The sequence below is a fragment of the Hyposmocoma kahamanoa genome, unplaced genomic scaffold, assembly GCF_003589595.1.
Source record: "Hyposmocoma kahamanoa isolate Upper Pololo Valley unplaced genomic scaffold, ASM358959v1 78, whole genome shotgun sequence".
NCBI lineage: Eukaryota > Metazoa > Arthropoda > Insecta > Lepidoptera > Cosmopterigidae > Hyposmocoma > Hyposmocoma kahamanoa.
In genome coordinates, this window is record NW_020653945.1 from 1,555,860 (window position 1) to 1,577,922 (window position 22,063).

Here is a 22,063-nt window from a genome sequence, read left to right on the forward strand (position 1 = left end):
AGACACCCAGAGACATAAGTTGACAAGTCCCAGGTGCCTGTAATTTCACCAGCACCTTACCCTTCAAAACCGGAACGCTGTAATGCTCACACTACCGCTTGGCGGCAGAAATAGATAAGGTGGCAGTATTTCCCAGGACGAACTCGTTCACAGAGCTCTACTGTAGCAGTAAATTTGACATCATAAAAAAGATTTGAATATCGGCAGGAATCTTATAGAACCGTATACATACCAGCTCACCTCAGTATTATCTTAATAACGCTGTAATAAGACCTGTCCATAATCGTAAAACTGGAGTACAATACGGTTGGTGCTCAAGGCAATGAATGTCTGCCGTTATTGGCAAACTATCGGATCGTGTCACAAATGATGTATCGCAGAGGGTAATCAAACGGCATACGATCCTCCATTTGAAACCCGCTTGGTCGTATAGGGGTTACTTAATGCACTCGTGGACAAGATTTTTGAATTCGAGACGCGCGGACGCAGATTTTGTCAAAGGCAAAAAAATGATAATACATACACACATCCGCAAGCAAAAGTATACTGCATGTTACTTTACGAAATTGCATCAGATACGTTATAGAATGTTTTTTTTCCGACACACACTCATAGCCCCGTACTAGGGAAACCCTGTATCGCGGGTGCCATGGACACACACATATACAATCACAAATAACACCCAAACTCATGAGAGAAATTAATGTAGGCCATATAATTATTTCTGCCGGCCCGGGAAACCGCCGCGTTTTTCCTCGCGCCACCGCCGCCGACATATGCAATCGGCGCGCCGTTCAGTTCGATAAGGCGCTCCGATCGTACGCACGCGCACGCTTCCGTATTGTATATGTGAAAATGGCGAGCGACGCCAGAAAATGAGTTTTCTAAGATAAAACTTATTTAACTAATTTAACTTTTATTAAGGAACTGGAGAGACATCGTTTCTCGGCGTCCGGAAGTGAGCGTACCTTACAGCTCCGCCACGAATGAGGAGATTTGGTAGTGGACTCAGAGTTGACGGCTTAGCGGTGGCAATTGCTAGTTGTGCAATGCGCAACGGGAAGTGAGCGTGCCTACAGCTCCGGTACCTATCTGAAAAATAGGGAGAGTACTGTACGTGCACCCGGGGCAGCTCACCCGAGGCACTAGCCTCTCGAAGAACTGGATGAAGTCAAGTGACAGAGGTCTGTGAGAACCCTGTACACTGGCTGATCTGGGGTCAGAACCTGAACTTGTAAGGTTCCTGTGCGCGCACAGGTTATAGTGTCCTTTTCATTTGCCGTATATTGGGAGGGTCACTATAATCAAAACTAACGTACAAAGATATGGTGCTTGTCCCGGTGTGACGTAACGCCTCACCCTGGAAAGAATCCCAAGCTTCCTTGCTGCACGTTTGGCCATAGATTCAATGCATCTGCCGAAATACAAATTGGACAACTGGTCCATTCCAAGTAACTGGAGACAGTCGGCTATCGGTCGGTAAGTCGGTAAGTCGGAGTCAGCTCAAAGGGACTCCGTTTTGTGGAGAATAGACACGCTTGCGTTTTGGTAACGTTAAATTTGGCATCGCCCCAATCGGAGACTGCTTTGAATGTCAAATCCAAACGGCTAACCATGGACTCTCGACAAGACTGGATTTCCTCTCCACTGACCCTTGCATTGGTCAAGTACCTATCTACAACTGTGTTATCATCAGCATACGCAAAGATGCCTGGAATTAACATGTCATTGATATGCAGTAAAAAGAGAGTTGCAGACAGTACGGAACCCTGAGGAATCTATCGCCATATGTTCGGAAGAGTGGGTTTCTAAGACCACTCGACAAGAGACGATTGTTGAGTACACGTATAGTCTTGCAGAGTATGAAAGTGACTGAGATAGGTCTATAGTTGACAGAGTCAGCTCTGCTTCCCTTTTTCGACACAGGTTGCATGTTTGCAAGCTTCCACGACCTGCGAACTACACTAGTCTCAAGTGAGAGGCGGTACAAACGTAGGTGTGTGAGAACAGGAGACAACTCAGACACACAGTTACGTAGGACTAGTGCTGGAAATCTAATTGGCCCGCTAGCTTTATTCACGTCTAGATTCTGCAGAGTTCTAAGTACCTCTTTTTGGCGTATGCGAATTGGCGCCATAGCGCAGCCAGGCTGCGTTAAGATTAGATCCAGACGCGAACTCTTTGCAAAGAGTGAGGAAAAAGATTTGCCTTGTCATCTGCAGTATAGGCCACCGTGCCGTCTGGCCTCAGCAGAGGTGACATAGATAGGCGACAAAAGTTAGTTAGTGATTTTATATTTAAAGATGTTTTGTTTAAAAAATTAATTTATCAATTTCTGGCGTCGCTATTTTCACTACGTATACATAATATGCGTACGATCGGAGCACCTGTTCGAACTGATAAAAATTTGATTAGTATAGAAAATACGTTATTTTAATTTTTCCTTTGAAAAACTATTGTATAACGGTTTTTGTAAAAATAAACATCGATATACAAATTCGTTTTAGGGTCGCGCTCGCGCCGCCGAAACGCCGCCGCCGCCGACACTTTTTTGTCGGCGCGCCGCCGCCGCCGCCGGTTGGTCTATTATCGGCGCTCATATCTATGGCAGACCAGCATGGTACACGCTCGGGCACGAGGGCAGTTTGATTTTCCTAGACGCCATGATCGTTACAAAACCATATGAAGCTTTTTATTTATTTATTAAGAAAACCATCGACGTTAATATAAGGTATATTATATAGTAAGTATATAGGATAAGGGTCAGGCTAATAACAGGTTCCCCTCGTTTATACATCATTAAATAATATTAAACAAAATCTTATCGGTAAGTACATTTGACATTAGTAAAGAGTCAACTCTTGTTCTAGTGAACACTATTCTTAGATGCCGAAATCAGAAAAAAAATATAATTGCTTGTTGTTTTTAATGATAAAATAATAATCCTAGTAATGAGATGTTATTATAAACAACTCGCCATAGTAACTGCTAAACAAATGACCCTTTCAATGCAGCTACTGTCTTTCCTTTAAATCGCAATCTTGCCCACCATCCTGAGACATAAATTGGCAAGTCCCATATGCCTGTAATTGATTCATCACAAGCCTCCTGACCCTTCAAAACCGGAACGCATTAATGCACCCATAACTGCTTGGTAGCAGAAACAGGGAAGATGGGACATACTTTACAGGACTAACTCTACTGCTACTATGAATTAGTTGGGCGGTAAATAAGAAATTACTAACGAGAGTCTATTAGAAGCTCGAAACCAAAGTCCGAGTGCTTCAATGACTCGAGGTTTGGAATTTTTTACCGTCCGTGCTACATACAACGAGGAAATAAACATTAACACAATTTATTTCTTTTATGAACAAATATCGCTTCACAACACAACAATTACAGATTTGGCAAATGGCGGGTAATTTGTTTTTTTTTTTATATATAAAAAGATGGCCACCTAATCTTCCATAGATAATACAACTCGAACTAAAATGTCGTAAAAGGCAAAAACCCGTAAAGCCATGATGGTAAAAATCTAAAATAAATCATTTCAAAACACTAAGAATGCTGTGGAATTTGAATTTATAAAACTAATTTAGCAAATGTTTAGTTTTTTTTTCTATAATAATAACGTACACACTCAACATAGCCCCGCACTAGGGAAACCCTGTGTCGCGGGTGCCATGGACACACACATAGACAACCACAAATTACACCCAAACTCACAAGAGAAATAAATGTAAGCCATACAAACATTTCTCCCGGCCCGGGAATCGAACCTGGGACCTCTGCGTGGCAGTGGCGGCATGGTAACCGTTCGGCCACGGAGGCAGTCAACTTCAAGCTGTATGAAATAATTAAAATATTTCGAGCATTAAAACTTTATGCTTTTAATCTTAACGTATAAGAGAAGTACAGTGCAATGTAAAGAAAAACCCCGTAGGCGTAAACCAGCACATTACAGCCGACTTTGCCTGCACGTTATGGCACTGTTTACGAGCAAGTGTGATGAAAAATATTTTTCATTGCACTTTTCAACAACACAGAATGGTAACGTAATGTATATTACAATAAGCTACTGTACACCAGGCGACCTCATTGCTAAATAAGAGTTCCTTCCGGGCGCCATTTGTAGGTTATGTTTATTTCATTATTTATATTAAGTGAAGCTTTTCCCGTGTCATTCAAGCATTCAATATGTTAATACTACCTGCAAATAAGCGTAAGACGTAATCGAATTTGCTTATCGTCAGCAATTGCTTGCATTAAATCGTCGATAAAGGGTCATTCACCTTGTCTCACGCGGCTTATATTGCGTAATAAATCCATCGTAAAATTTTAATGCTAGTTACAGATAAGGACAAAAATATGTGACCTTATATTTACTTAACAATTACATGTATTTATGTGTAAGATCATTATGCTAAGTAGAATCTTTACACAAGGAGTAACCAGTTTTCTGTCACATTATATATGTCATATTGACATGTTTATGACAACTACGAACGCATTTGTAATAAGCGTGTTATTGTTTACATAATGTATAACGACAAGTTCCCTCTGCCTGATAAATAATGTAGAACACGCTTCTCGATATAAAAAAGTGATCCTTATGCCACCGTCTGTGGATCGGTTCTGATTTAAAGGAACTTGAACCGGAAAATTTAAAAAATGATGAACAGCCTGCAAAAACATGATGCTTGACGTCTATCGGAAGTGAAAAGCTTTCGAAATTCAAATAAACAAAATGGGTGGCATACACATTTTAAAGTTTCCTATGTCGGAAACTAAGATACATAAGGGGTGTTCCAATGAAAGTCGATGGGCGATTGGGTCAACTGCCTGTGACACAGGCAATGACAATTTTTGCTCAAAATGGCGACTGAAAAAAATACTTGCTCTGAAGCAGCTGCTAACTGGCGTTAAGTCTCTCAATTTAAGGTGATTTCTTTTTTCAGTTTTTATTAAATATGGCTGTCATAATTATGAAACGGGGACGGATTACTAAATTGGAGATGTCCTGAAAATAGACAAGTTCGAAATCCCAAAAATAAACGGGTGTGTAGGAAATACTGGTGCGAGTGGTTAGGCTAAAGAGGTTTTGTCACTAGTGTAGCGAATGGAGGTTCATGACCCCTACATACCCCTGTGGGTAACAAGCGTGATGTAGATTTAAGTATGCATGAAATCAAAGTAATAACATTAGCGGAGAGCATCCGGACGCCGCTGGTGAATTCGACCTTCAGTCTGGTCTTCCTGTACGTCTAGGTATGGAGGGCTAGGTCTTTTTATATAAGTAACGCGCACACACTCATAGCCACGAACTAGGAAAAGCCTGTATCGCGGGTGCCATGGACACATACATAGACAACCAAAAATCACACCCAAACTCACGAGAGAAGTAAATATAGGCCGTACAAATATTTCTCCCGACACGGGAATCGAACCCGGGACTTCTTGCGTGGCAGTCCAGCATGGTAACCGTTCGGCCACGGAGGCAGTTATTAGTAGGTACCTAAGTCAAACAAATTCATTTTAATTTATGATTTTTTATGAAACCAAATGACGGGGACAAACAAATCGCGCGCCTGATGGTAAGCGACACGCCTGTACATATCCGATGCAGTGCCACTCAGAACTTTAAGTGCAAAGACATAAGACAGAGACATAAGTTGATAAGTCACATGTGCCAGTAATTTCATCAGCATGCCCTTTTAAAATTGGGACGCAGTACTACTCATTTGGCGGCAGAAATAATTACGACGGCAGTACTTTCCCTGGACGAACTCTTTCACAAGGAGCTCTACTGCTACAAAATTTTGAACTTGACTTGTTTATTTATATTTATATTGTCCCTATCTACGGATCCGAGAGGTAAGGTTTTCTGGAGAGACTACGGGCTCGACGGTAAGACCAGGGTGCAGCGGGCGTCTGGGCCAAACTCCACCAGCGATACGCCTTTGCGTATATGGCGTCTCTGGCGGACCCGAACTTGGGTATGGACTCGCTGGGCTTTGTGGTTAGCTGCAGAGACGGACATGTTTGTCTGCCCCGGTTTTGCATGTGTCCGGGGCGTCTGTCTTGTGAGCAGCTAGCGCATCTTAGAAGCGGTCTAGTTGAGGGCCTGAAGCGAGGAGACGCGCGCAGCACGTGAGTTGCCCTTTAAGCTGGAAGTTATGTCCGAACATTGTAGTAGAGGATAAGTTAGATATCCTCCGATCCCTCCCGCTGCTTAGGTTATTGGGAACTGGGGAGACGTCGTTTTTAAGAAAGCGTGCCTACCAAACCGCGGAGTACAGCTCCGCCACCAATGACGAGATTTGGTACTGGACTCAGAGTCGACGGCTTAGCGATGGCAACCGCTAGTTGTGCAATGTGCAACGGGAAGTGAGCGTGCCTACAGCTCCGGTACCTATCTGAAAAATACGGAGGGTACTGTACGTGCACCCGGGGCGGCTCACCCGAGGCACTAGCCTCTCGAAGAACCGGATAAATTCAAGTGATAGAGGTACGTGCCAACTCTGTACACTGGCTGATCTGGGATCAGAACCTGAACTTGTAAGGTTCCTGTGCGCGCACAGTTTATAGTGCCCTTCCTGCATAACCAAGAGGTTGATAAGAAGAGGCACTATAAACGAAACTTATGTATAATGATATGGGACTGTTTATTTATACATTGTCGGGAAGTGAACGTGGCACCAATGATGAGATTTGGTAGACGACTTAGAGGCGGCGGCTCAGCAGTGGCAAACGTTAGTCGTGCGGAGCGCGACGGGAAGTGAGCGTACCTACAGCTCCGGTACCTATCTGGAAAATAAGGAGGGTGCTGTACGTGCACCCGGAGCGGCTCACCTAAGGCCCTACAGAGAACCAGATGAAGTCCGTGCGAACGTGCTGATCCGGAGTTAGGATCTGACTTACATGGTCCCTGTGCGGTTGTTACCAAGAGGTTGATAGGGGGCACTATAAACAAAAGTTATGTAGAAAGACATGGAATTGTTTATTTATACAAGTATAACCATCGTTATAAGCGTTGTAAGCGAGTACATATATCTTAGGTGTCATTTTAAATTTCTGTCGTTTTAATATTTCCACTGCAAAGCAATTCCAACGGCAAGTTGACGACTTGTTAGTGTAATTGTGCAAATAAACCCCATGCCCGTCAATGGCACATTGTTCGCGGTGTTTTCGTTGCATGTTGTGCAGGTCTCGCGTGAACCTGACACTTTGAGACTGGGAATGTCGACATGTGAGCCGATCACGTCCAAGTTTGAAAGCGTGGCTGTGTGATTTGCACGCATAACCTTTGCCTTATGTCGTTGATATAACACTCATTCATGGGAATCGCTTTGCCTTCAAAATGTGGCACCTGTGTTTACTGAAAACGTCTATTCGGAGCTATTCAACGCAAGATCCAATTGGCATTTTTGTCAGGAGAAATGTAGCCAAGCATGCGTTTATATTTCATAAATAAAAATTACTTATAGATGCAACTCGCATTTGATTATATTATTTTCGATAATGAATTGAGATTTGACCTCATTATTGTAATCTGTGAAAACGGCCATCATAGCGTGCCGGTACTACAACACTGAAATGGCACGCGAAAAACCGATCACAGTTTTAATTTAGCATATCAACTGTCATAATTGTGAATAACTTTCGGTAATTAAGTGATAAGACGAACGAAAACGAAAACGAGTTTATGTGGCTTGCAAACAATAATTTTAATATTTCAAACATTAACTTACAATTATACGGACGTCGGGTCCGCGCTAAAAAGTGTCCGAACTTATAGGGCGTTAAAATCGTATACAGAGCGTCATTCACGCTTTAGTCTTCGTTTGTTCGACTGACAGCGAAGCAAGCAAAATTAGACAGTACTGCGATGACATTACAATTTAAATTCAACGTTTTAGCTTTTTCATATTCCTTTACATGTCACTACGTTTAAATAGGTTGACTTGGGACATTTTTTTCGTGGTTTTTGTATTAGACCCGTCGTCCATTTATTTGTAAGTCACTGATTTCAAATAATACTTTTGATCTGGATCTGTTCAATACGAGTGTGATTTCGGCAACGAGAGCGCTGAGTGAGCACTTCTTCGACTCTTAGTGAGACTCGCAACTTCTGTGGTTTTTCTTTTTTTTTATGTTTTATATAATAAGTTAGGTAAATTGTGCACCCAGATTCCTTAATATATTTTTACTTGTGAGGATCTTTAATTAGCTCTCAGTTGTTATTATTATTATTTAATTTAGTTTTGAGCTGTTGATCTTCCTTTAAATAAATAAATAAGAACTTTCTAGACTTTTTACGACTCATAGAGGGCGATGGAAGCCAACCAGCAGTCAAAAACATTTTTTTTCAAAATGGCTGATTCAAAATGGCGAAACGTCGAAAAGGCACTCCGATCCGGTTGAAATTTGACTTCTTAGGGATAGTGTGTGATGATGGTGCAGTGTTTGGTGGTCCATAATACAAACCAGTTTATTTTAGTAGCAATAGAACTCCTTCTCGTCCAGGGAAGTATTGCTACTTTACCTATTTCTGCCGCTGAGCAGTAATGAGTTTTGATTTACTTTTTTTGTTTTTATTTTGAAGAGTAAGTATGCTTTGAAATTACAGGCACATGGAACTTGTCAACTTATGTCTCAGGGTGATGGATGCAGTGGCAGGCCCCTCAGATCTTTACGATTCAAAGCTCTGAATGGCACTAGAACTGCTATGGAAAGGCGTGTCGCTTAGTACCAGGCGCAAAAAATCTGTGGTCGAAATTATGATTTCACCATTCTCCAACATGGCCTCGACATATTTCTATGGTCCAACATAATTGTTCTTAAATTAGACATCAAAATGTCTGTTTGATGTTGGTTTAATCTCAAAAAAAACTCACGATTTTCGTAAGTCGTGAAGTAAAATGTATACATTTGTTTATCAATAAGTCTCCTTAATACCATGAACTTCACAGACGCCTTGCCTTGTATTTAGAAAAACAGTGTTAAGTGACACACTAAACGGTAGTTAGCATCTATGTACTATCTACAATAACAAAAGAAAATGTCACCAGGCGCTAAAAAAGTAAAATTTGTCACCAAAAAAAGTCATGACCACGAGTTTAGCACTTTCACGAAGAACGAGAACAATTTTCACGCGACGTCGAACATCATAAAAACCAATGCAAAGTCGTTAAAAAAATGTATGTAGCAAAAACATAATTACAGGAATTTTATTCGAAAGACATTTGTCAGCAATCGTAGAGTTCTTAGGTTTTTGGGATTCTTAAACTATTCTACCGGATCTAAATCGCGTATATTTGTTTTTTCAAGCAAACTAATAACAGAAACACGCGAATATAATTTAAAAAACAGATGTACATGATTTGGATACGACAAAATAATGTTATTTCGAATTTCAAACCACCGTTCGCAAAAAGTTAAACGATGCGAGTTGTCCCACTAGGGGGTCGATTCGGAATCTTACGATAACTCAGTTATCGACCGATTTCTTTTCATTTTTATTCACAACACCTGAATCGAACGTCATACTGTCGTATTCGAAACCGAACCGAAATGACTTCACACCCGTACGATTACTCGAACTTCTCGACCGGCAAAAGCTACAAAAGTTATTCAGAACACAGTTATCGAATGAAAGTAACCGAACGTCTTTACAAAGCAAGATTGTTTACAAAGCAAGAACGTAATATGGAAATCTCTTATTATTTTAAATAAAGTCGGGATTTTGTTCTATTTTATCAATTTATTTTAATACAAGACGCATTCCTATATTTTAGGCCTTTCAAATCTTTAAAATGTATATAACCGCTCACGCGATACATGCAGCCGTAGACGCATACCACACCTAGAGGTGCCGGTGATGATTTTATATCGATTTATCGGATATCGAAGTTAGAACAGGTAAAATAACTAATATTAATTGCTATTTCGGTAACTACTCTAGCAAACCATAAAGTTTTTAATGCCTGGGTCTGTCATTTAAAAAAAATAAACAACTTCAAAAATACGTCACTACAATCGTGTGTGTTATTGTTTGGGCTGGTGATTTCGGTGTTTATTTATTGAAAACATACCGTAAGTAGAGTTTTTTAAGTTTACCCTGAATATAAATGTTTATAAACTATACTTTAAGGAGTAATTTCATGGTAAACGTTAGACGGAATATTATCATATTTATCCAAGTACACCAAAAATTTCATTAGTGCTTTTTAAGTGCAGGATTTGTGGTGTATTACTGCATTTTATTTGAGATATTTTTGTTGGTAATGCGGAGGGTATTTATTTAGCAATGCAGAATAATAATTTTTAATTATAAAAACTGTATTTAAACTGAATGCTTTTCTAATTTGCGAAACCAAATAACCGCCATTTTGCGGTAGGAAGAGCGCATCGCGTGAGCGGAAGGATTTTCATTTTTCTTATAATCTATTTCACCGACTAACTCCGTTAACGCTGTTGGATAACGATATCGTATACGAATCTGAATCGAACGCTTAACTCGGAATGTCCTGGATAGCTCGGAAAGCGCCCTTCGATATCCAATCGAAGGATTCGGTTAAAATATCGACGAGTTCTGAATCGGTGTCCTGGCCAGGTCGGTCGTTAAGTAAATATGATAAAGAAGCTTCGCACCGTGATAGAACTACAAATCGGAATAAACAAATTATTTATCCAGGAATTGCGGTACACCAAGATAAATAACATATAATTCCATATAAAAAAAAATCCCAGGAACCACCCAAATTCCTTTTTACAGATAGGTAATGATAAAAATATATGTACATATAATTGGTAATGGATACCGGATTCTTTATTCTAATGTGGTATCTGGCACCATTGAACTCTAGAAACCGCGATAATTACTTACCGCTTTGAACTTTAACGTAACAACTATAAAGAAAGCGGTAACAGATCTTTGAACTACTTTTAAGTAAGATAGTTAGCGGCTGCTAAATAGAGCGTTTCGGAAAAGGTATTTATTAAAATAACCATGTCTTTAAAGTTACCGGCGATTTCAGTTTATTTTTCTTACCGATTGACGCTAGAAAATAGAGAAACACAATTATTACCGCCTTTTAGACTAACGGCAAATCCGGTGGAAACAATGCAACATAAATTCCGCGCGATGGCGACCAGTTCAAATGCATAAGCGAGATCGAAACGAAAGACACTTGATCAAACAAATGTGTCTGTTTTATATTTTAAAGTGTCAAGAATCATTATTATCAATAGAAGGAAATATACATACTAAAATATATGGATTCGGCACTTTAGTTGTAATGGTAGCAGCAGAGCTCCATGTGGAAGGTGCTCCGGTTTTGAGAGGTAAGGATGCTGGCACTCAGATCTATGCGATTTCTAGATCTAAGGGTCGTATTCTAGAACTCTATTCAATGCTCAAGTCAGGATTACAATTGAAACACAAGCACTGGAAATACGACCCTAATGGCAGGGACTTGAATATGATTTCGAGTGCTTTAAACCATACTCAAATCCTGACTTGAGCATTGAGTAGAGTTCTGGAATACGACCCTGTGTGGCCCTGCAATTACTATTTGTAGGCGTAATACTTACTTATACAGTTATCCGTCCCGTCACTTAATCAATGTTAATCGTTAATAATAACAGTGCTGTATAACTCCCAGTCAGTTTTCTGATCACCGGAGGTTTCAACGAAACATTTATTTAGTTTAAAAAATAATGGGCAAATTTCAATGAAATTTGGGCGTAAGATCGCAATGATGAAACTAGGGCTGTATTAGAAGTATTTAGGGCTCCATATAACGATTATATTTTCAATTATAATACTATCAATAAACCCTCGGGTTTGCTTGTCTTTCTTTTTTTTCAAATATAGTCGAATAAAACCCAAAAACCTTACAATGCTAATAAATGATGTCCGGGGGTTACAAATGGCGCATGTAGTCCAAAACCGAAGTACCATCACGGAAACGACGACATATTCTTAAATTAAGGATTATTATTTGTTTTAATCACCGCGGATACAGGTGACTCTTCAGCTACCACGATAACTATTCTCATAGTATTATTTTGTATATTGATAAAAAGCTTTCTTAGCTTCTTTGAAGGTTTAAGCCAATTCTGTTTGATTTACGCCCTTTTTAACTCATCATTCTTTGGGCGCTTATAAGGGCTTCCCCAATGTTTTTTTCTAATAAAAGCGAATTCTTCTGTTTCAATATCTTACTATATTCACATAGAAATACCCAAAGTGTTAGCAATGTTTCATTATTGTTTTCTTTGAAACTAAAAGAATAATTTAAATTTCGAGCAAATCTCTCCTTGCCAGTATTAAATCAATCAATAAGATAATTATGTGTAAATTAATAAAAAATAATTACATATCTTTATGCATTATCATAATTTGTTAGATATGTACGTAACTGACTTGCGTGGTAACGCAGGTGCGAAATGCACGTGGTTTTTCTTCAACTTTTTTAACTTTCTGTAACTTTGTAATATATTATAGAGTCCTTGAAAATTGGTAAGTGAAGATATTGAAAAGTGATTGTGGAATACATACATCACGAAGACAATCGTCATTGAAGAGAAAAAATGCTGCCATGGAGAATACCAGGCGTATTGCGCGTTTTAAAGAGTAGTCTGATTATTTTTTTTTAGTAATTTCGCTTACTTCTTTACACCGTATTACATATTTCAATAGTTTTTTTATCAAATCAAAGGCCGTCCCCTAGTACCATACAAAGCTGCTAAGATGGGTATGATTGACGAAGTCGAAGGCTTTATTCATATCTAAAGAGATCGGTATTACAGAAGGGACGTTCGTGTATTCCATTACGTGTGACGCAAAAAGGCTTTGTACCCAAAAACTTAAAATATAAACGAGTAAAAAGTAAGAAAAGGATACAAAGATATTTCTGAAATCCAAATTGAGAGCGGTGTATAATGCAATGTTTCTTTAAAAATGCATTTAGAGTGCATTTTTAAATAGAAAACCACCGTGAGACTCACGTATTTAAGTCGGATATTTGCTTGACATGTTTCGAAGCAATTCTTGGTCCATAATCATGAGAACTACCCTTGTTTGCTTCATTTTTATTTAAGTCATATGAAGGATTGCACACTACACTAACAACATCACTTTCTAAAGTCTCGTCTACACTAACCACTGACGTAGTACCTAACACAGTTTTCCAGTTTTTAGACTGCATTAAAATGAATACAGTCAGAATTAACGATACTGGCCTAAAATTACTTAAATTTTCCTTATGGCTTTCCTCAAAAAGGTGTTTCATAATACAATAATTTAGTAGTTCTGGGAAAATACTGCTGAAAAATTAAAGGCGCACAATTTAAGCATTCAATCTTCCATCGTGCCGCTCTTTCTCGGTACCAAACTCTGGCGTTGTATACGTTATTATACTAATTTGCAAGTAGTAAACACAAATTACTCATCATCATGCCTTATCACATATCATTTGATGCTTTACTCACTCGTCGCGCAGGCAAAAACAACCGTCTTTAAAAGTGAAACGTCAATATCCCTTTGACTGATGATGCTACAGGCGTCAATCTCTCTAAAGAGCCTCTACTGCTACTAAAGATACATAGTGCATTTATACTTAGTACCTTGTTTATGTAAAGATTTCTGATTTAGTTGTGTAAATATTTGTCTCAATTTTTGTTTTGTTTTGGACCCTATATTTTTTTTATAATTTAGCTTTATTTCTTTTTTCTATTGTTATGTCATTTAGTAGTAGTCAAATTTTTCTTTAATTTTCTTATTAACACAAAAAATAATCTAATCGGTAAATCAAAACACACGGTGACCGAGATGAAAGAAACGTGGAGAGTTCAAAGTTTAATACAATCTTCAAAGATTTATATATAGAATTATAGTAAAAACTCCATTCGAATATTATTAATTGCAAAAACGTTAACAAGACATCGAACAGCTGATAAGTAGCATTCAACAAAATGAACAAGTGTTAATTCATTGCAGAAATAATTGTTACGTCGCAAAAACTTAAATTGTATAGACCGTAATCAAAATCATAATTAGTTATGACTATTGTCATAAGAAAATTAAATCATTTCAACAATAATAGCTTAATGACATTATAGGCGTTACAATTAATTTAATTGATTTAAAATATTAATCACAAAACCACAATGGGGTACTCTATTCGAATACTTTAGAACAGATTCTAGAAACAGTTGTTGCGGCAAACTTTATAAACTATGACGTAATGACTAAAGTTTTTGCCTGGTAGATTTATTCAGTACTGCTTGCCCCATTCACAATAACTATCACCAATAAAAGTATAACGAAGACATACCGGGTCAATAGACACTTGACCATGCATTATTAGTTTGATTTAGTACAGCAAAAGCTTGTAAGCATTTCTAACATGCAATTATGGGATAAAGACCCGCAATGAGTCGCTAGTTTTTTGTTAATTTTATCTAGGGACGTGAGGAACAAGTCGTGTACCTGATGTTAGGCACTCAGAGCTTTAAATCGCAAAGGTGTGAGGGACACTGGCACTACGCCTGTCACCTTGAGACATAAGTTGACAAGTCCCAAGTGCTTGTAATTTCACCAGCGTCCTTTGCGCGTTTACGCAATGCACAATTCGAGATTATACACATCTAGAAAACTAGGACCCTCTTCGGATGTCCCTTGTATACTTAGCCAGATACTAATCCGAAAAAATACGAATATCGCTTTTAGACCTACAGATAAAATGATCCCTGTGACAATTCGGACCGTCATATCTCGAATTCGGAACAGAAACGCGTTCGACGTAGTGCGCAGATGATCTTACCCTTCAAAACCCGAACCAGTAATGCTTACATTATTGCTCGGCGACAGAAATAGTAAGGTTGCAGTACTGCCCTAAACAAACTCCTTCACAAGAAGTTCTACTGCTAGTAAATTAAATTTATAAATAGATCGTAATTCACGATAAAACCGATATGAGTAACGAATTTTCTAAACTGGTTCTGATCCAGGTGTTCTAGAAAGTGCCCCAGAGTGAATTCCTTTCCTCTGGTACTCATCACAGGCACAATGGCAGTGCCCCACAGATATTCGCGATTTAAAACTCTGAGTGGCACTGCGACTGCTACGCTCAGGTGTGTGTATCGCTTACCACCAGCCTCACGACTTATTCGTTGCCACCTTATTCGTTCGCCGGTCACCCTGAGACAAGTCCTATGTGTAATTGTGTTGTGTAATTTCACCAGCACCCTTACTCTTCAAAACCGGAACGCAGTAATGCTCACATTACTGCTTGGTGGCAGTCCAATACCCAGTACGCAGGCTTTGTATCTCTCAAATTCAACTGACCTTGTCTTCAAAAGCTAATGAATGAATAAAGATTAACCAACAACAGGACTAAGTACAATACAGAGAACATCCAAAGTTTTACCGTTACCATTGCTTTGTAGTACAAAATGTATGTTATGCGATTCCAAGAGGAACATAACTCAGGGCAGAGACTGTACATCCGCAGTTCATTGTGGCAGTTGCGCGAGGTCGGACCAAATTGGCCAATTGCTGGTGTCATTCAATTGACATGATCGCCCGATGGCGATGAATGCATGACCGGTTAGCTGTTACATACTGCACTTAAACCAGGTCCCAAATATGTAAACATTTATATGGAAAACTTGGGGCTTCTTGCCGCAAGGTACAATTACGTGTAAACGTCGTATGCGTGCAACAGGTTTGCTGTCAACTTTCCAGAGAAATATGACCGTAATCTTTTGGAACAAATTCTCAGAAATAATTATATAAATTTTTTTTATATATGATACAAGTGACAATACGAACAAGGCGCGGGCCTAGTGGTAAGCAACACGCCTGTACGTAACAGTTGCAATGCAACTCAGACCTACAAATAGCAAAGATCTGAGCGACAATCCTACTGCGCCCGTGACACTGAGGGTCGTATTCTAGAACTCTACTCCATGCTCAAGTCAGGATCTGAGTATGGTTTAAAGCACTCGAAATCATACTCAAGTCCCTGCCATTAGGGTCGCATTTCCAGTGCTTGTGTTGCCAGTCCAATCCTGACTTGAGCATTGAATAGAGTTCTAGAATACGACCCTGAGACATAAGTTGACAAGTCGTATATTATATGCCTGTAATTTCACCCTTACCCTTCAAAACCGGAACGCAGAAATGCTCACATTAGCGCTTGGCGGTGGAAATACGTAAAGTGGCAGTACTTCACTAGACGAACTCTTTCACAAGAAGCTTCATTGCTATTAAAATTGAAATAAAATGTAATTGAGTAGAAAATGATAAACTACCAAGACAAAGTTCACGATAAACAGAGAAACTGCTTGTCTGTTAAAGATAAATTCATGATTATTTACTTGGTTTGTACATCACAAATAATAAAGGCTTTAGTTGAGAAGGAACGTTAGTAATGCTATTATATCTCAGGTTGATATGTAAGGTACGTTGATCCAAATACCGGTGGGTGACGACCGAGGCAGCTACTTAATTAGAATGCATCTTAAACTTACTTATAAGTGAACTGCTTACATAAAGCCTATATAATAAATATAAGCCCATAAATATTCTTGTGACAGAGTCAATCCTGATGAAAGTTTACTACTGTTATCTAGACATTTGTAACAATGAATACAAGTAATGCCGATTGCGGAACATAAGTCAATGTCAAATAATCATTTATTCCTTTCAAATGCTATGGAATACACTTTGAATCAAAATTGTGTGGAATCTAGATACGTGTTGTCTTTCATACATCTTTATCTAACACGTAGTCTTCAATTTTGTTGCATTACTTTTCAATTAAATACTTTTAATGTGAATTTTGAACATCGGAAATTATAATTTTAACATAAAATATGATTTTTTATTAATGAAAATCAGATTACTGATGTCATTTGTGCCTTTTGAGGTCACTGTATGTATATCCAACAATATTGAAATAGATTTGTACAAAAAATTAGATACATTGATTTTTTTCTTGATCCCGAATATGTATGTAACTCAATTTGGATAAAATGTTGTAAATGATGCCTTTGTGGTAGAAATAAACAAGACAGTACCTCAACTACCACAGCTAACTATTCAGGCGAGTTTTTCCTACCAGTAATCTCATAAAAGTGCTATAAAACACAATTTCAAAACCGTTACTATCACTGAATTAATCAAGAGATCAAACAATGCATATATAAGCACCAGACAGAACTTAATTACAAAGAATTAACCTCGTATTAACAATGCGCGCTAACTGTAACGCATGCGCTATGATTGTCTCGAACGGCTGAAAATGAAGAATTCGTAGATAATACGTGTTTGATAGGCTTTAACCCATTACACGTAAAGATTAATATAGTAATTAATCAATCAGTATAACCAATACCCATGAGGAGAGTGGAAGGTCAAAGAAAATTGTGAACGATTATAATAATAATATATCTGAGGCAGAGGAGACCGAGATGATGGATGGTAGAAATTAATGGAAGAAGAAAAGTTACTGCACCGACATTCCCGTATATTTATAGATAAGTTTTGTTTATAGTGACCCTCCATACTAGGGACGCACGTTACTAATCAATTTTTATGAAGATTCAATTGCATACGATCTAGTGACTTTTTGAATCGATTAATTTCAATGCGATTTTTAAGCGAATCGATACAAAATTAAGGCGAATCGAATCGCCTAGACCGTATTTATAATTTTAACTAAATTCTCATATTATTACTGGTTTCGTCAAGAACGACAAATCTTTGGACACTAAGTTATATGACATTTTTATTGAAGTTTAGTTACACGTACAGGTAAAAATAATAATTACTCGTACATATTATTATGGCAACTAAATCATGTAATAAATGTGTTCATTTTTCTGGAAATCGTTTCGAGAGCATATATATCTATTACGATCCAAAAAATAGACTCCTAGCAAAGAATCGTGTAACCCTACTCCCTACCAACCTCTTGGGAATATCTACGAGAAGGGCACTATAACCTGTACAAAGACAGGGACCTTATAAATTCGGATGCTGACCCCAAATCAAACCATGGACATGGTTGTCACAGACCGTTGTCACGTGCACGTGCAGCACCCTCCCTATTTTCCAGGTAGGTACCAGAGCTGTTGGCACCCTCATTTCCCGTTATGCATTGCATAACTAATGGTTGCCACCGCTAAGCTGTTAAATCTAAATTCAAGTACCAACTCTCCTCGCGGATAGCGTAGCCAAATAACGGCAGCTCCCGTATTTTCGACATGTGTTTTGATTATAGTGACCCTCCCTATCAACCTCTTGATTATGCGGCAAGGGCATTATAACTGCAAGCACAGGGATATTCTGATCCCGGATCAGCCAGTGTACAATGTTGTCACAGACCGTTGTCATTGACTTTATCCAGTTCTCAAGAGGCTAGTGTCTCGGGTGAGCCGCCCCAGGTGCACGTGCAGTACCCTCCCTAGTTTCCAGATATGTACCGGAGCTGTAGGCATGCTCACTTCTCGTTGTGCTGTGGACAACTAACGGTTGCTACCGCTTATCCAAATAACGGCAGATGAATGATGATTAGATACACCAATAGCAGAGGCGGTGCTTGTGATAGAGTTCGCTCAAGGTAGTCCTGCCGCCTTACCTATTTCAGTCGCCGAGAAGTAATGTGAACATTATTGCGTTTCGGTATTCAAGGGTATGGGTGCTGGTGTAATTGCAAGCGCATAGGACTTTTTAACTTATGTCTCAGGGTGACGGCCGACAGTGCCCCTCAGATATTTGCGATTTAAAGCTCTAAGCGGCACTACAACTGTTATGGACAGGCGCGTCGCTTACCATCAGGCGCACGTTTTATTCATCTCATCAATTGGTATTATAAAAAAAATAACTCCAGACTAATATAGTAATCAACACACGCTAAATATTACTCTAAGACTAGACGGGTTAGTTACTCGTGAATATCAGATCTATTCTCTAAGCTATAAAAAACACTAATGTAATTTCCACATTGCATGATCTAATTTGCCCTAAATCATACCTATGTCCAGGGACATGGTGGCTATGGCTTTGTGACAGATACTATCGCAGCACGGCCTCAACGGTGCGCGGGCGCAGCGTAGAGCGCGTACGAGGTCGTGATCAATGTGGATTGCACAAGATTTTGTTATATTTCGCTAGCTCTATTGTTGCAGCAGATTTGTGAAAGAGCATTTGCAAGAACGCGTCAATATGGCGTAAAATTTCCCGCAGGTTTCTTGCGTTCGTTCTTAAAACTTCTATTTTTTTGAGACATATTGATTTTTCGTTGAACAATGATACGTGCCACTGCTGAACACGGGTCTCTCTCAGGCGAGGGTTTTAGGCCATACTCCGCCACACTGGTCCAATGCGAATGTTGTGAACCTTCTTCGACGTGCTGATTTTGTCACGATGTAAATTTGAAATCAAATTTTTCACATAAATTCCAAAAATTCTGAGGTGCAGTCCGGATTAGAACCCACGGTCTCTGTTTGAGTGGCGAGAGGTCCAACCATAGGCTACCACGGCTTTTGTTGTAAAATATAATATATTCACTAAATTTAGATGTAGAAGTATAATTATTTAAGCAAATTAAACGTCATTACTTTAGGGGTTATTATAATTATTAAACATAAATCGAGCAATTGTAAAAAAATCACTTCAATCCGCTTGGATTCGAACCAACGTCTCCCAGCAAACATTCATATATTAAAAGTCGTTTAAAGACAAAAACAAAGAACTGCAATAAGCACATGGAATAGTTCGTAAGGTCCGTTGGTTCATTTCGTGGCTTAGTTGGCATAGCGTCTGACACGGTTTGCTAGGAGATGTTGATCGATCTAGATCGAAGTGAATTTTTTCCAGGTGTTCGATCTCTGTTTAATAATTGTAACAAGCTAGTGGAGTAGTTTCACAAAAGATAATTAAATACCATAGTGGTCAAACATTAAATACAAAGGTTATTGTTGTTGAGTATTTGCTCCAGTAACTTATCAATCATAGCGTCCCGTTTTCGGAGACACTTACATCATTCAATTTGATTTATCTGTCACGGGGTCTTTGCTATCGCGCCCCCATTTGTAACAAAGAAAACTATAATTTGCTATGTATTGTGTATTGCTCGGCAACAGCCTTGTAAACCGAGTTCCCAACGTTAAGATCTGACGTCGGATGTAAGTCCAGGATGCTGGAACTCGGATCATGGAACTCAAATGGGGCTGCGGGACACTTAGCAAGTCACGGTGATGACAGGTGGAGTAAGACATCGATTGATTGGTGGCCGAGAATGCCAATGGGGCGTCAATGGATGCGACTAGCACGGGACCATAGTGGATGGCACAAACTTCGGGAGGCCTGTACTCAGCAGTGGGTGAAATGCTGTGAATGATGACGATGATGACGTGTATTACTTTTTAAAGTGAAGACCGATATCTGAATTTCAAGGAAATAATATACAGATATTGGTTAACACCTCACAGATATCTCGGAATCGTGGTATTGAAATTCGTTCTTTTTTTATTATACCTAGTGACGGTACGAACAAGTCGCGCGTTAGTAAGGGAAACGCCTGTCCAGTTGTAGTGCCACTCGGAACTACAAATCGCAAAGGTCTCAGAGGCACTGTCATTGCGCCCGTCACACTGAGACATAAGTTGACACAGTCCCATGTGCATATAATTTCACCAAAACGTTATGTTGGGCGTGCACTGCGATAGACTGAATGTTGATGTTCTATATTTTTAATGTGGAACTAGGAATTACTGTATTGTTATAGTGTATTTAGGCGAAAAGTTGTAATTGTATAAAGATATATTGATTTATTTCCTTTAATTTTTTAAACACTCCAGGATTTTAGAGGAGGGTATTATCCAGTCTACATTATGTATATTTGCCCCCCTTAGCATCACACGCCGTTCATACCTGTACAGCTTTTAAATCTGTACAAAGCACAAGTTCTGCTGATTATGAAGTAATGCTGCCACCTTTGGGACGGCTCTGCCCATTACCCGTTAGCTGCCTTGGACTCGGTGGACCGAAAAGCAAAGACAACGACAAAGACTTATTAACAACATTCTCTTGTGGAAGCTACAAAATCTCGACCACCGCAGAAAAGTAGCCTGCTTGTCGGTTTTCTATCGGATACATTTCGGGGAGTGTGCGTAGGAATTTTTTTATTAAGCTCCACTCTCACCATCCTTATGTCGTTGATATACCACCAATTCGCACTAAGCGCTTTGCTTCCTCCTTTCTGATGCGTATAGCAAAGGAATGTAATACTCTATCGGCTCTTTCTGTGTTTCCCGAAAAGTACAAAATGCCAATATCTGTTACCGAAATACAATTAGTTATGGTTAGGACGAAGAGGGCAGAATAATGAACATGATCTTACAGTGTAAGGATAATTCCATAAAGAGAATAGTGTTGTGAATGGACCGCGCATGGAACTTGTCAAAGCCAACGAGACTGGTCTCTTTAGCGGTCAAGGTGAGCGTGTACGCAAGGTGCTAGTGTCCAGACGCATTAAGTCTATGTATGACGGTAGTTACTCTGTTTTTTATTAAAGGTTTAACTAGGTTTTGAAAACATGTTAAATTGCGCTCTAAGTATTACTTAAATGACAGTAATTGTTTCGGTTGGATGTCGGCCGGAGAACGGGAGTGGACACCTATCAAGCGTAAAGTAAACGTATTATCTTAAAAAATCGTACATTAATAGATTCAAATAAGTAAATGGAAAGACAGACAGCCACCGGTACTTTCCTTGGCGTGTCGAAGGCAACAAGGAAATTATCGATCATTACGACGACGGTCGTTAACGACAATCAAGTTCTGACGCAATCCCTAGGTCTTTATTTAAACTCTTTAGAAAATTATAGTGCAAGAAGAGCTGACATGATGCACTAAGATTTGCAATCCTAAGCAAAGCAAGATAAAATAAGTACCTCTCTGTTGAATGTAAACTCAAACAACTAGAATTATTTGTAAAAAAAATATATATATAATATAGTTTAAGCGCGTTTTCGCATTCGTTTCG

General features: G+C 39.1%; 1 protein-coding gene across 1 annotated transcript in view; it reads right to left on the bottom strand.

Annotated features, from left to right (window-relative positions):
• LOC113232934 (innexin inx1-like) overlaps positions 1-22,063 on the bottom strand; it is a 73,981-nt gene that overhangs the window by 47,967 nt on the left and 3,951 nt on the right. The window lies entirely within an intron of this gene.